The following is a 12473-nucleotide window of genomic DNA, read 5'->3' as shown; positions in this document are numbered from 1 at the left end:
GTGTTTTTAATACAAAAAACGTCAACCTTCAAATAATCATGTACAGTTATGCACTCAATACTTGGTCGGGAATCCTTTGGCAGAAATGACTGCTTCAATGCGGCGTGGCATGGAGGCAATCAGCCTGTGGCACTGCTGAGGTCTTATGGAGGCCCAGGATGCTTCGATAGCGGCCTTTAGCTCATCCAGAGTGTTGGGTCTTGAGTCTCTCAACGTTCTCTTCACAATATCCCACAGATTCTCTATGGGGTTCAGGTCAGGAGAGTTGGCAGGCCAATTGAGCACAGTGATACCATGGTCAGTAAACCATTTACCAGTGGTTTTGGCACTGTGAGCAGGCACCAGGCCGTGCTGAAAAATGAAATCTTCATCTCCATAAAGCTTTTCAGCAGATGGAAGCATGAAGTGCTCCAAAATCTCCTGATGGCTAGCTGCATTGACCCTGCCCTTGATAAAACACAGTGGACCAACACCAGCAGCTGACACGGCACCCCAGACCATCACTGACTGTGGGTACTTGACACTGGACTTCTGGCATTTTGGCATTTCCTTCTCCCCAGTCTTCCTCCAGACTCTGGCACCTTGATTTCCGAATGACATGCAGAATTTGCTTTCATCCGAAAAAAGTACTTTGGACCACTGAGCAACAGTCCAGTGCTGCTTCTCTGTAGCCCAGGTCTGGGGAATGCGACACCTGTAGCCCATTTCCTGCACACGCCTGTGCACGGTGGTTCTGGATGTTTCTACTCCAGACTCAGTCCACTGCTTCCGCAGGTCCCCCAAGGTCTGGAATCGGCCCTTCTCCACAATCTTCCTCAGGGTCCGGTCACCTCTTCTCGTTGTGCAGCGTTTTCTGCCACACGTTTTCCTTCCCACTTTTTCCTTAGACTTCCCACTGAGGTGCCTTGATACAGCACTCTGGGAACAGCCTATTCGTTCAGAAATGTCTTTCTGTGTCTTACCCTCTTGCTTGAGGGTGTCAATAGTGGCCTTCTGGACAGCAGTCAGGTCGGCAGTCTTACCCATGATTGGGGTTTTGAGTGATAAACCAGGCTGGGAGTTTTAAAGGCCTCAGGAATCTTTTGCAGGTGTTTAGAGTTAACTCGTTGATTCAGATGATTAGGTTCATAGCTCGTTTAGAGACCCTTTTAATGATATGCTAATTTTGTGAGATAGGAATTTTGGGTTTTCATGAGCTGTATGCCAAAATCATCCGTATTAAGACAATAAAAGACCTGAAATATTTCAGTTAGTGTGCAATGAATCTAAAATATATGAATGTTAAATTTTCATCATGACATTATGGAAAATAATTAACTTTATCACAATATGCTAATATTTTGAGAAGGACCTGTACTGTGTTTCTCTTAGTGAACCAAGTTAGTGATATAAATGACTTCATATATTTAAAAATAAAATAGTTCCCCTCTTTATCTGGCAACAGTAGATGTAACTGATCAATAAAGTCAGATCTGTCATTTGGCCAACAGAAACTATAAATTCACTTAACATAGATAATTATCTTCCACAAAAATAATGGTCAAAAAAGAGCAAGGTCTCGTATTTGACTGTATATGTAGGCTAACTATTTAAATTCAGGATATAATTCCATGTGTCATTATTTTCACAAACTGAATAAACCACGTCAGCTATTGTATAGAAATACTTACGTTTATCCTTTTAAAAACTCTACATTCTCTTTCAATATTTTCTTTTTTATGATGAGCTAGTAAATCTTTGGGCAACTTAAATCTGTGTGTATGTGTTCAAAGCCTGCTTTACAATGGGGTACTGCATGAGGTTGCTTACTCACCATAAACAGCAGGAATAATGTCTACTTAAAAAATTTGTATGAAGGATTAGCACCTCATGCATATTTGATTTTCCAGTTTTCAACTAGGCTGGTGAAAATCATCTAAAGCGTGGATGTGGGTTTGAAATGCCCAGGTTTAACCTATACTGACAAGCTGAGCAAACAGAGCACTTTTAAACAGGAGCACAATTAAAGAGGAAACTAAAAGGCACATGGTAACTCTGGAGGAGCTGCATAGGTCCACTGTTCACGTGGAGCAATTTCTTGAATGATAAGATGAAATTTAGGGTAAATATGTGTGGAGGAACACCCAAATAAATAAACTGAAACCAACAAAAATTATGCAATGATATAACAGTTCAATGCAGATTTTTATGTTAAAGAAGCAATGTTTATTTTGAGGAATTTAGAATGAGAGCAAATTAGATTTAAACTAATTAAGAACAATAATTTGTCAGTGTTCATACAAAAGGTTCCAAATATAAATCAGCAGGGTAAACAGAATATTATTTTAATAAAATAGTATTCAAATTTTTTTTTTGCTGAATTAGAAATCAATAACCTTTTGGAAAACAGATTCTTAATTGCTGTTAACCAACCATCACAGGGAGTGATGGGATTTTAAATTGAATTGACACTCACGAGATGGCAAACGAACGGATATAGACGCGATGATATCACACCTAGGATAGGACCTTTTTTAGCTAACAAGGAAAAGCTTATAGCTCATGTAGCAACTCCTATAAATCACACATGTACCTTAACCTACTGTTGAGCTGAGCTTCAGGCCCCACCCCTCTCTGGCTGAGTAGTGGTCTGGTTGTGTCTCCCAGCCTAGAGGCATCAGACTTTGTTCTAGGTGGAGATGATCTGTTGATTAGTTTTGAGGTATTCACTCACAGGGCAGCAACAATCAATGTGTGAGAGAAATGTTGGGATAAAGACACTGCAGGATTAAAAAGCTTGGTTTAAAGAGAAGAAGGAGCCGGTGAGCTATGAATTGTCTTTGAAGCTGTGGATTTAAGACCTATATGTTTATACTCAGATTGAAAATTTAATATGAAAATCACGGTGTTTAAAATACATGTTGCAATTGAGATATTTATTGAAGTTCAGTTAAGATGTGTGTTTTAAAAGATATTGAAAATTAAAGTAATTTATTAAATGTGAATTTATAGAATGGTGTTTATGGAAGCTAAAAATTAAGGTTAAGATTATCACTGAATAGTACTTTAAATATATTTGTTTTGGATGCTTATATCTGGATGTTATATTTTCAAGGATAATTTCTAGTTATTTAAAGGGTATTTCATTTTGGTCAGAGTTAATTTTGGCTTATTGAGTTTTGTTTAATCTTTTTTTGTGTTTTCTTGTTTGTATTTAATGGTTTTTCACCTATTGTGGCCTTGACAACTTTCAAAATAAAAGAGAAAAAAGAAAGAATTGATTCTTGGTCATTGAGTGAAGTCCAGTTCAAAGTCATCTGAAGCAAGTTGCCTTTTCAAATGGGTACCACTTTTTTTGGTTTAAACCATAAATATTAATGTGCGTGGGGGCGTGGCGGGGTCCTAGGGCCGAAACAAAACAACCTGTTTTGAATAATGTTGACTACCGCTTAGCAAGAACAAGCTATTTGCAACCAACATAGGCATAAGTTAGCACATTTTAATGACTATTTGGACATTTTTAGCAGATTTATCAGAGGAGATAAAGGGAAAACCAATAAAACAGAGCAAACTCGCGTTACTGGACCATTAGTCTTTCAACCACTCATTTAAATAAAGTTTGTCTCGGCTTTAAGAGCAGTATTCAAACAAACCTGTAGCACTATGCTCAATGGTCTTCAGCATTAGCTTAGCATGTAGCCTGCTAAACCTAGAATAGTTAAGCACCACAAACAAGAAAAACACAATAAAATAAACAATATTTAAATTGTTTTAGGCTACACTAATTTTCTCTGCCCAGATACAACCGGTTATGCCTGGTTCACATGGCAAGATTATGCCAATTTTTGACCTGATCATCCTCTCCTGACAAACTTAAGGCCACCCCGATTATAATGATAGCTCTAAAGATAATGTTATGAGATATTCCGGCTGTGTGTGGTGTGTTAAGTGATACTCAGAAAGACGTCAGGACCACTCCAACCTCAAATTGGTGATATTCAACATGTTGGATTATCTTGGCTCAATAGCCTAGTGTGTAGAGTGTTCCCCGAAGACAAACAAATATTCTGTAAACCCCTGGCTGAGATTTGTTTTACACAAACATCAGTCCATACATAACTTTAGATCCTGGATGTAGTCCTTTCATTCAGATGTTCATGTGCATGTCTCCCCTATGCAGGCAGTTGATGGTTGCAGGTGAAAAGAATGAACAGGGGTGAACACCGAGAGTTTTGTACTATAATGTCATGGAGATTCCAGCTGTGACTTCTTGTCTTGAAAGTAGGTTAAAGCTGTGCATTCTGGGATTTAGAGTTTTACCGATCTCGTTGTTTGTGTAGTTCAGATGTTCTCCATCCATGGTTGTACCCAACATCTTTCAGCAAGACAAGCCTAAACATAAAACCAGAGCAACAATGAAATGGTTTAGATCAAAGCATAGTGTGTTAGAATGGCTCAGTCAAAGTTAGCCCTAAATCCAACTAAGAATTTGTAGGAAGTCTTCAACATTCATATTAACAAATACTCTCCATCCAATCTGACAGAACCTGAGGTTTTTTGCAACAAGAATTGGCAAAAACACAATATCAAAATCTAGATGTGTAAAGCTAATAGAGACCTACCCCAAAAAGTTGAAACTGTCTTCACAATAAAACATATTGACTCCAGGGAGCTGAACTTAACCACATTTTCCACTAACCACATTTTTAAGGTTTTGGGATTTCACCTGGCAATTATGCGCTACTTTGTTTGTCTATCACATAAAATTCCAACAAAATACGTTGAAGTTAGTTTGTAGTTGTTGTTATGGGCTAGTGGAACCAAATAATGCCAAAAGACTTAAAAAAATGGAAATAATGGACTTGTAAGGCAAGGACGAGAAAACAATGCTATGTTTAGCTCTCCTGGACCTCCATTTATTTAGCCCTCTAAATACAGCTTCTCCTCTGGTCGCCAAAAAAGTCAATGCCCAGTCAAAGGTTTTCATTTCAGTTTATTTTAATTTTATATAGGTGGGTTTTCCTCAGGGTAAACCTTTGGTTTTGCTGTTAATTTTTTTTCTTCCAAAACCCCAAACGGTGTATCTTCTTTTGCATTACATGGCACCCCCACAAGTTAAACTTATCAGCCTAATCAAAGAAGTGCGCAGCTTTCCATGGTGGTGCATTTGCTGCTGCAGGACATTTGAGAACCAGACAGAAGACTACTACACCGCATGTAGCTGCTGTACCGCAGTTACTCCACTTCCTTTATTCTAAGCAAAGAGCTACCGCTTTCCCTTTTTAACTTTAAATAAGGTACTTCAATCCATAAGTAACTTTCAATTATTTTATATCATTAAAGCAGAAAAATAGCACAACACGTGCCAGGGCCCAGTCCTTCTCTTCTTGTGGATAAAGTAGGTGGGGCCCCGAACAAAGAACACTCATCGTTATATACTCTAGGCTCCACTTCGTTACATGAGACTGAGCACAAACCTCAGTGAATCAGTAAATTTATGTGTCAGGCTTTAGTGGCTTTAACTGGATTGAGTAGTGTGGTCAGTGGGTGTGATGAAACTTAATTTAGTGTACGTGCAGCAATAAAAATTCTAATAAGTCATTTAATAAGCAGGTTATATATTTTTATTCCTATGTTCCTGTAAGGAGACATAGGTAACTTTAAAAAACTCTAACACGCACATTGTTTCTCAGCCAAAACCAGTCCAAAATGTAGGGACATTTCCCATTGCTCTTAACATTATAACAAAAGTTCAAGGGGTACAAACTTGTGAGAAAGTCTTGTACATTACTCTTTTTAGAATCTAAACATGTTCATCTTCAAGCAAACTATCTTCTTGGTTAGGTGTTGGACCTAAAAAGTGTACCATATGAGTTCAGTGGTAGAGCAGGCACACTATATATAGAATCTATGGTCCTTAATGCAGCTTCCTGTTAATGACCCAGGTTCAACTCCCAACCACTGGTCATTTCCCCTACTGCTTTTCCCTTTCAGGCTACTAATGAAGGACTATGGCACCCTAAAACCTTTAAAAAAAGAAAAAACATTACCTGACACAGAACTGTCTAAAACTGGACTACCTATGCGGATCCATGACTAAACTTCCAATTTCTTGATGCATGAGAAATTTAGCAGCTTTTAGGACCAATGTCCTGTCTAAATCTCTAAAAATGTGATGAATTTCTCTTTCTGAAAAACCTCCTGTTCCAGCTTCCACTGCATTCAGTCAGCATCAGAGACAGACAATTTTAACTCAAGAGAACTGCTTCTACGTGTGGAGTGCTGTACACGTGGTATGTTTTGAGGGAAGTACTGGGCACGTTACTTTAAAAAAAGCTTCCCTTGAAAGGTTTCCTGCCTCTGTCCAGTGCTTCAGTAGAGATAACTGGCTGCATTATATTAAATAGAAACTTTTTTTGCTAGCCACGAGTGTTGTAGAACTGTGAGATAGTGGAAGGCCCTTCATTAGGTAAGAGTTGTTTATAACCGACATGGATAAAGTCTTTGTTCTAGGACAGACTGTGCAAATCACATGCACATTTTTTTGCCCTTGACTTCAGCGAAATTTTAAAAAAGTGTCTACGCTTCCAGTTTAGGAACAATATCCTTGAATTTACTGGGCAGTCTGCCATTGCCATGCATCTAAGTCTTACTGTTACCAACTCCTCAGTAAGGAAAGTAGCTATTGGCTGCCCTAAAAGTTGCTACAAGTCTTAAGATGATGTCATTGCCTAATTTGCATATCTGGTCATGTGATCCAGGCTGTTGGAGAGATGAATATCAAATAATGTTGGCAAGACAAAAGTTGTGAGACCCATCATCCACAAGTAAAAAAAAAACATAGAACAGTGATGAGCCTTCCCAGGAGTGGTCAGCCTACTAGAATTACTCTAAGAGGGGAATATGGGCTCACCCAGGAAGTCACAAAAGAAACCAGAACATTTAAAACTTTGCAGACCTCACTTGTCTCAGTTAAAATTAAAGGTTCATAAAATAAGGTTTACCACGTTGACATATTTGAGATTGGAGCTGTTTCAAGATGGTAGAAGTCCACTTTGGTCTCGGCCTCTCTTGGACTAGCTATCGGTTAGTCCAAATGAGCAGTAAATGAGTGTGATATACTGCAGGTAATATATTAACTGCTTATATTCTGTTAACAGAACCTTACTTCAGAAATTTTGAACTCTCTCTTTTTAAGAACACATTCCAGTGTGATCTGGGTCATCCTCATCTGTGTTAGTTTAGCTAAATTTCAGTGCAGATCTCTTTCACTTCCTTGAATGTTACCAGGATTCTGTTATTTGCACTCTAAAAATGCTGATATTAGCAGTGGGTTAATACGTAGTGTCAGCAGATCACTTTTCATTTCCTATTTCACACTCATATAACAGCAGAAACATGAACACATTTGAATGAGAGTAGCTGTAGTGAGATCTTGGTGTCAGGGAAGGAAATGTAAAAACGCTGATTACAGTTAGATAGTGAATGTCACGGGATACATGTATACAACTACATAGTTCCAACTTTAGTTACACGTAACATAAGAAATGTAAAGGATAAATGACTATTTATCTAGCAGTCATTTAATAAGGGCTGTAGTACAAAAAACTGCTTATAGATGAGATCCATGCATGTTACAGTAGGTCAGATTTGGACTAAATTCAATGAGGTCATTTAGTTTTAGTTTGAATTAAACATTCAATTTAACGTGGCTGAGAACTGTCTGGTCGGCGTGACCACCATCCGTGGGAGTAGTGAAATGACGTTAATCAGTTTCCTGATGGAAACAACTTTTTGATGATAATTAGTCACAAAGCTTTGTACACACGCGTCCCTTGGGAAAATGATACCGGGTCTCCCCCACAGTTACAGCCCTGCACTGTTCTACAGCCGTCACTGTTTAAAAAATCACTGGGGAGAAATTATTACATCTCCGGGGTACCTGAGACAATAAATCTTCCCTCAGAGTTCCAGGGGGTGTCACGCTCATACACGAGTCTCTGAAATTATCTTTTTTTTTTGTCTTTACATGAACATTATTCACCCAGAACAAAAATAGGTTTCTCCAAGTGACATCCCTTAACAATACATGAGGGTGTACACTCTAGTTTCTAGTTTCAATCTAGTTTCTACAGGTACATTTCTCTCCTAATTTTAGCTTTACTTATTTTGTTTTGTTTCTTGTTTCTACTGTGAGAGCTTTGGGAATTTGGCCACAATTTGGCCTATTCACTTCAAAGACGCCCGAACAGCAGAACAACAATTTTACCCACTGCAGTACCCAACTTGCAAATGATGTAAAGTGGCAATAAAGTGGGACTATCTTACAGTTTGCTTTTGAAATTAGAGCAGTGTTTTCTCTGAGCACAAAGCAACTGTCACTCTCTCTGAGGCAGTTCTAGCACTTTCTGTCTGACAGTCATGGTCCAGTCAAGTCAACCAATGCAATGTTTTTGTCAAGGCTTGAAAAAGCTCTGTCATAGTGGCAATCTGTGTAACATTTTCAACATGGCAATAGTCGGAGCTCAGTGCTGTCAGATAAAGGTTAAACAGAAAAGAAGAAGGACATTCTCACCTTCCTGGAATAAAAGTATCCAATGAAAACAAAACAGGAAATATGACAAAACTGATTTTTGTGACACTCATACACGTCATGTTTTTTCTATTTAAATATTTTGGGATAGAAATGATATAATACAGTAAATTACTCATACCTCTGGCAGATTTCGGTTTAACGTAATCTTTCAATTTCACCTACATGTTTGTTCTAACTCAAAGGAACATTAACATTTTGGAGTGGACCAGCCAGAGTCTTGACTTTAATCTGATAGAGAATCTTCAGAGAAAGCTAGAGATTAGTGTGATGGGAAGGAGGTCATCCAACCTCAAAGGCTTGGAGATGAATCATCAAAGATAAATCAAGGAAATATAAGTGCAAATATACAAAATGCTGATCAGCAATTATGAGATGGGTTTGATTCCTCTAATGCCAATAAAAATGTTTTCATTGATTATTCAGAAGAGTATAAATGAATTGTTTATGTGTCATTTTCAGTAAAATGTTAATAAAAAAAGATTAATATTTGTTTCAATGTTTTATTATCTTTTGAGAGACACCTTCCTCATTTCCTATCAGAAACTAACTTTTTGGATGAATAAAAATATATTTTTTAATCTGTAAAAGGGGAATATATACACTACCAGTCAAAACTTTAGAACCCCTTTCTTATTTAATGGTTTTCTTTATTTTTTGGACTATTTACATTGTACGTAGATTCTCACTGAAGGCATCAAAACTGTGAATGAACACACTTGCAATTATGTAGCAAACCAAAAATTGTAAAAGAACTTTAAATATGTTTTTATTTTGGTTTCCTTAAAGTAGCCGCCTCATGACGCTCATGCAGAGAACGCCAGGAGAGCAAAGCAGTAATCAATGCAGAGGGCGGCTACTTTAAAGAATCTAAAATGAAAAACATTTAAAGTTATTTCACACTTTTTGTTTACCACATAATTCCAATAGTCATGAAAATAAAGAGACCCATTAAGTGAGAAAGTGTATCTAAAACCTTTGACCTGTAGTGTATAATGCTGGGTCTAACTATATGTACACAGTATATACAGTATATATGAGACCTTGAAACTACCAAAGAATTTGTGTAACATGTCCATATGATCCTTGTTACAATATGAGATGTTTGAAAAGGTGTTGCTGAAATATTTTATTGATTAAAGCTATCTTCATATGGCATAGAAGTGCAATTCAGATGCAATAGTGTGATGGAGTATGCAGTCAGATGTTCTTTAGGAAATATCGGATTGGTAATGTCATCCACTTGAACCCCAGCAGTGATGTGCTAAGCTCAGAAATTATATTCTGAACAGTTTACTGCTTTTCAGCAGAGAAGCAGACAGCTGCACTCTTTAGTACTAAAGCTTGGTAGTTTAGGACTCCAGGGAGTTATAGGTTAAACCTAAACAGATTCATTGTATAGAGTTCCTGTGTCACAGCATAGCAGACGAACATGAGCCTTTGCACTAACATTTCAAAGACTAGGAGAACAAATCTGAATAAAATTGCTATATTCTTTGATAACAGCAGCTGTAATCGCAAACTCGTGTGAAACCAATAGAAAAATCTGAAGACGGCATGTCTGTGCAAGAAGCTGTCTCAAGGCAGTTTCTGGGTGTCCCCTGAAGGAGACATGAGCTCTGGCAATATGTGATCTCGGAGAGAGTTCTCCTCTGTAGGGGTCCAACTTAATTTCAACACATCTATCATGGAACATAGAAAAAAATCAAATGAGAAAACATGTAAATTCATCAGAGGAAGGAACTTCAAAAAAATCTTTTTCTTGTTCTCCTCTATAGCTTTTCATCATAAGACCTTTCTCCAGAAGCATTTTTCTAAATTTGGCCTTGGACATGTAACTTCCACAGCTATTCATTTGCTTGTAATGTTTTGGTCAATCAAAGAGAACGTGTTGGTTATCGCTTCAAATCTTTAAAGTTCCGATTTTGGACACATTTTAACAACATGACCCTGAGTGGCACATGTTGTATATCTCATCTCCATAAACCTTTGAATGCTCAAATGTGCATTACTTCCCCTGTCATAAATTTCCCTTTTATACTTCTCAAACAAAGGAACTGCTCCCCAAGATGCACTGTTGGATACACTTTTTTTCCAGTATTTGTTTCTTCACCAGGGAGGTTTTTGTGCCTTGTGTGATCACTACAAAAAATTGGATTCCACAAAAACACAATTATTTTCATGCCAGAGAAACAATTGACTTCCCTCACATCTAATTATTTCACAAAAAGAACAGAATTGCTAACGAACAAAACACTGGAAAGATTGACAGGGATTGGATCCACAGAGAGTCTATCCAAAGAGGTTTGCATCCAGACTGAATAAGAGCTGCTTGGTGGAATTTGATTGGACCTATGTGGCCATACAGTCAGTCCTTAATGAGAGCTTTGTCTTCTTCCCCATGTATAGGAAATGGGCCTAGGAGCAGATCAAGTTTAATTCCCCAGTCTTCTGTCAAACAAAGAAAATGAGCAAAGAGGTGCCTGAGTGTTTAAAAACACAAATTAAAAGGACTCAATATTATCTGATTCTATGTGTTTTAGTGACAAAAATTCCAACGCCAATACCAGGTGTTTGGCACAGACCTCCTCGCCCCTTTATGAGTCCCATTTTGTCCATTGCAGAGCAACCTGCTGGTTAATCAGAACAGGGTTCCAGCAGAAATGTGAAGTGAAATGGTAAACTACTGCCAGGACAAATGCTGGAATAACAATGGAGCTTTTTCAGCATGTCAGCTTCGCTTTTAACCTTCACTGCTGAAATGTTTTGTGATGCCATTTGGCCGCTTTTAGTGCTGTCCTGAATCACTAAGTGGTTCAAAATGCCAGGTGGGGGTGTGAGGCAGGTGTGTAAGCAGTGAGGTGCGGGGGTAGGGAGCACTGGGCTAGGAAGGCAGCCATACAACCAGAGCTCCAGGCCAAGCAATTACAGTCATTTTGTATTGATCAAAACCCTCTCTAGGCCGCACGATGACTGTCTTTGTTGCAGCGTGAGAGTACATCTGGCCTCAAAACTCAAACCAAATTTTACTTTTTGACTCACAGTTTTCCTAATATGAGCCTATAACTAACTTGAGTATGCTGATTGCATTAACAAGTATCCTAAAGGGGCTGATGGAAAGGCAAGCGGCAGGGTGCCTATATTTGGTGGCTGAGCGATGAGGCCACAAGCTGTCCCTACCAGGCTACTTTCACACTGGATAATTGACACCGCAGATTCTCACTCCTTCGGACTGCTAGGCTGCTGGCCATAATTCAACTTGGGACATGCTCATTAACATAGGTTGGGAAGGTGCTGTCAGCCAAGTGCCCTGCCATCATGGACATGATGTAATATACTGTGAGAAGTATATACCTCTATTTTCAGTCTGTGTACCATAAATGAGCTGTTGAAAAGTTAAACACCAGTAAGCAGACAGAGATAATTAGGTTTCTGTTGCTGTATGAATTCACCATACTTTAAAAGTTAACAGCACAGATTTACAATGTGTGATTTTTTTTGTCTAGTTTTCAAATTTTGTATGTAAAACTCTGTAACCTTTTGTCTTTGTTTAGAAATTACAGTAAAATCCTGAACTAAGTCCAGCAAAGTTATTGTGTTTTATAAGAACCAGACATTAGAAATGTTTGCAACCTCTTAAATCTTAGAGAAAAGGCAAGGATTCACATTCTTTCAGGCAACAATCTCCAACTCCTACTGCCCTGCTCAGCCACCTGATTCAGGTATGCACTTAAAAATTCCACGACAGTAGTTCTCAGGTTCAGGAGTTGGAGACCCCTGCTTGTAGGAATGCACACAGTGAAGACTGTTGTTGCTAGTAATGCTAGCAATGCTAACTCCGCTAAACTCTAATATAACTCGCAAAAGCCAGTTTAAAATGTCATGGGACAATCTCTGATCC

This window comes from Girardinichthys multiradiatus, chromosome 13 (genome assembly GCF_021462225.1).
Source record: "Girardinichthys multiradiatus isolate DD_20200921_A chromosome 13, DD_fGirMul_XY1, whole genome shotgun sequence".
Lineage (NCBI taxonomy): Eukaryota > Metazoa > Chordata > Actinopteri > Cyprinodontiformes > Goodeidae > Girardinichthys > Girardinichthys multiradiatus.
Note: the sequence above shows the minus strand (reverse complement) of the source record.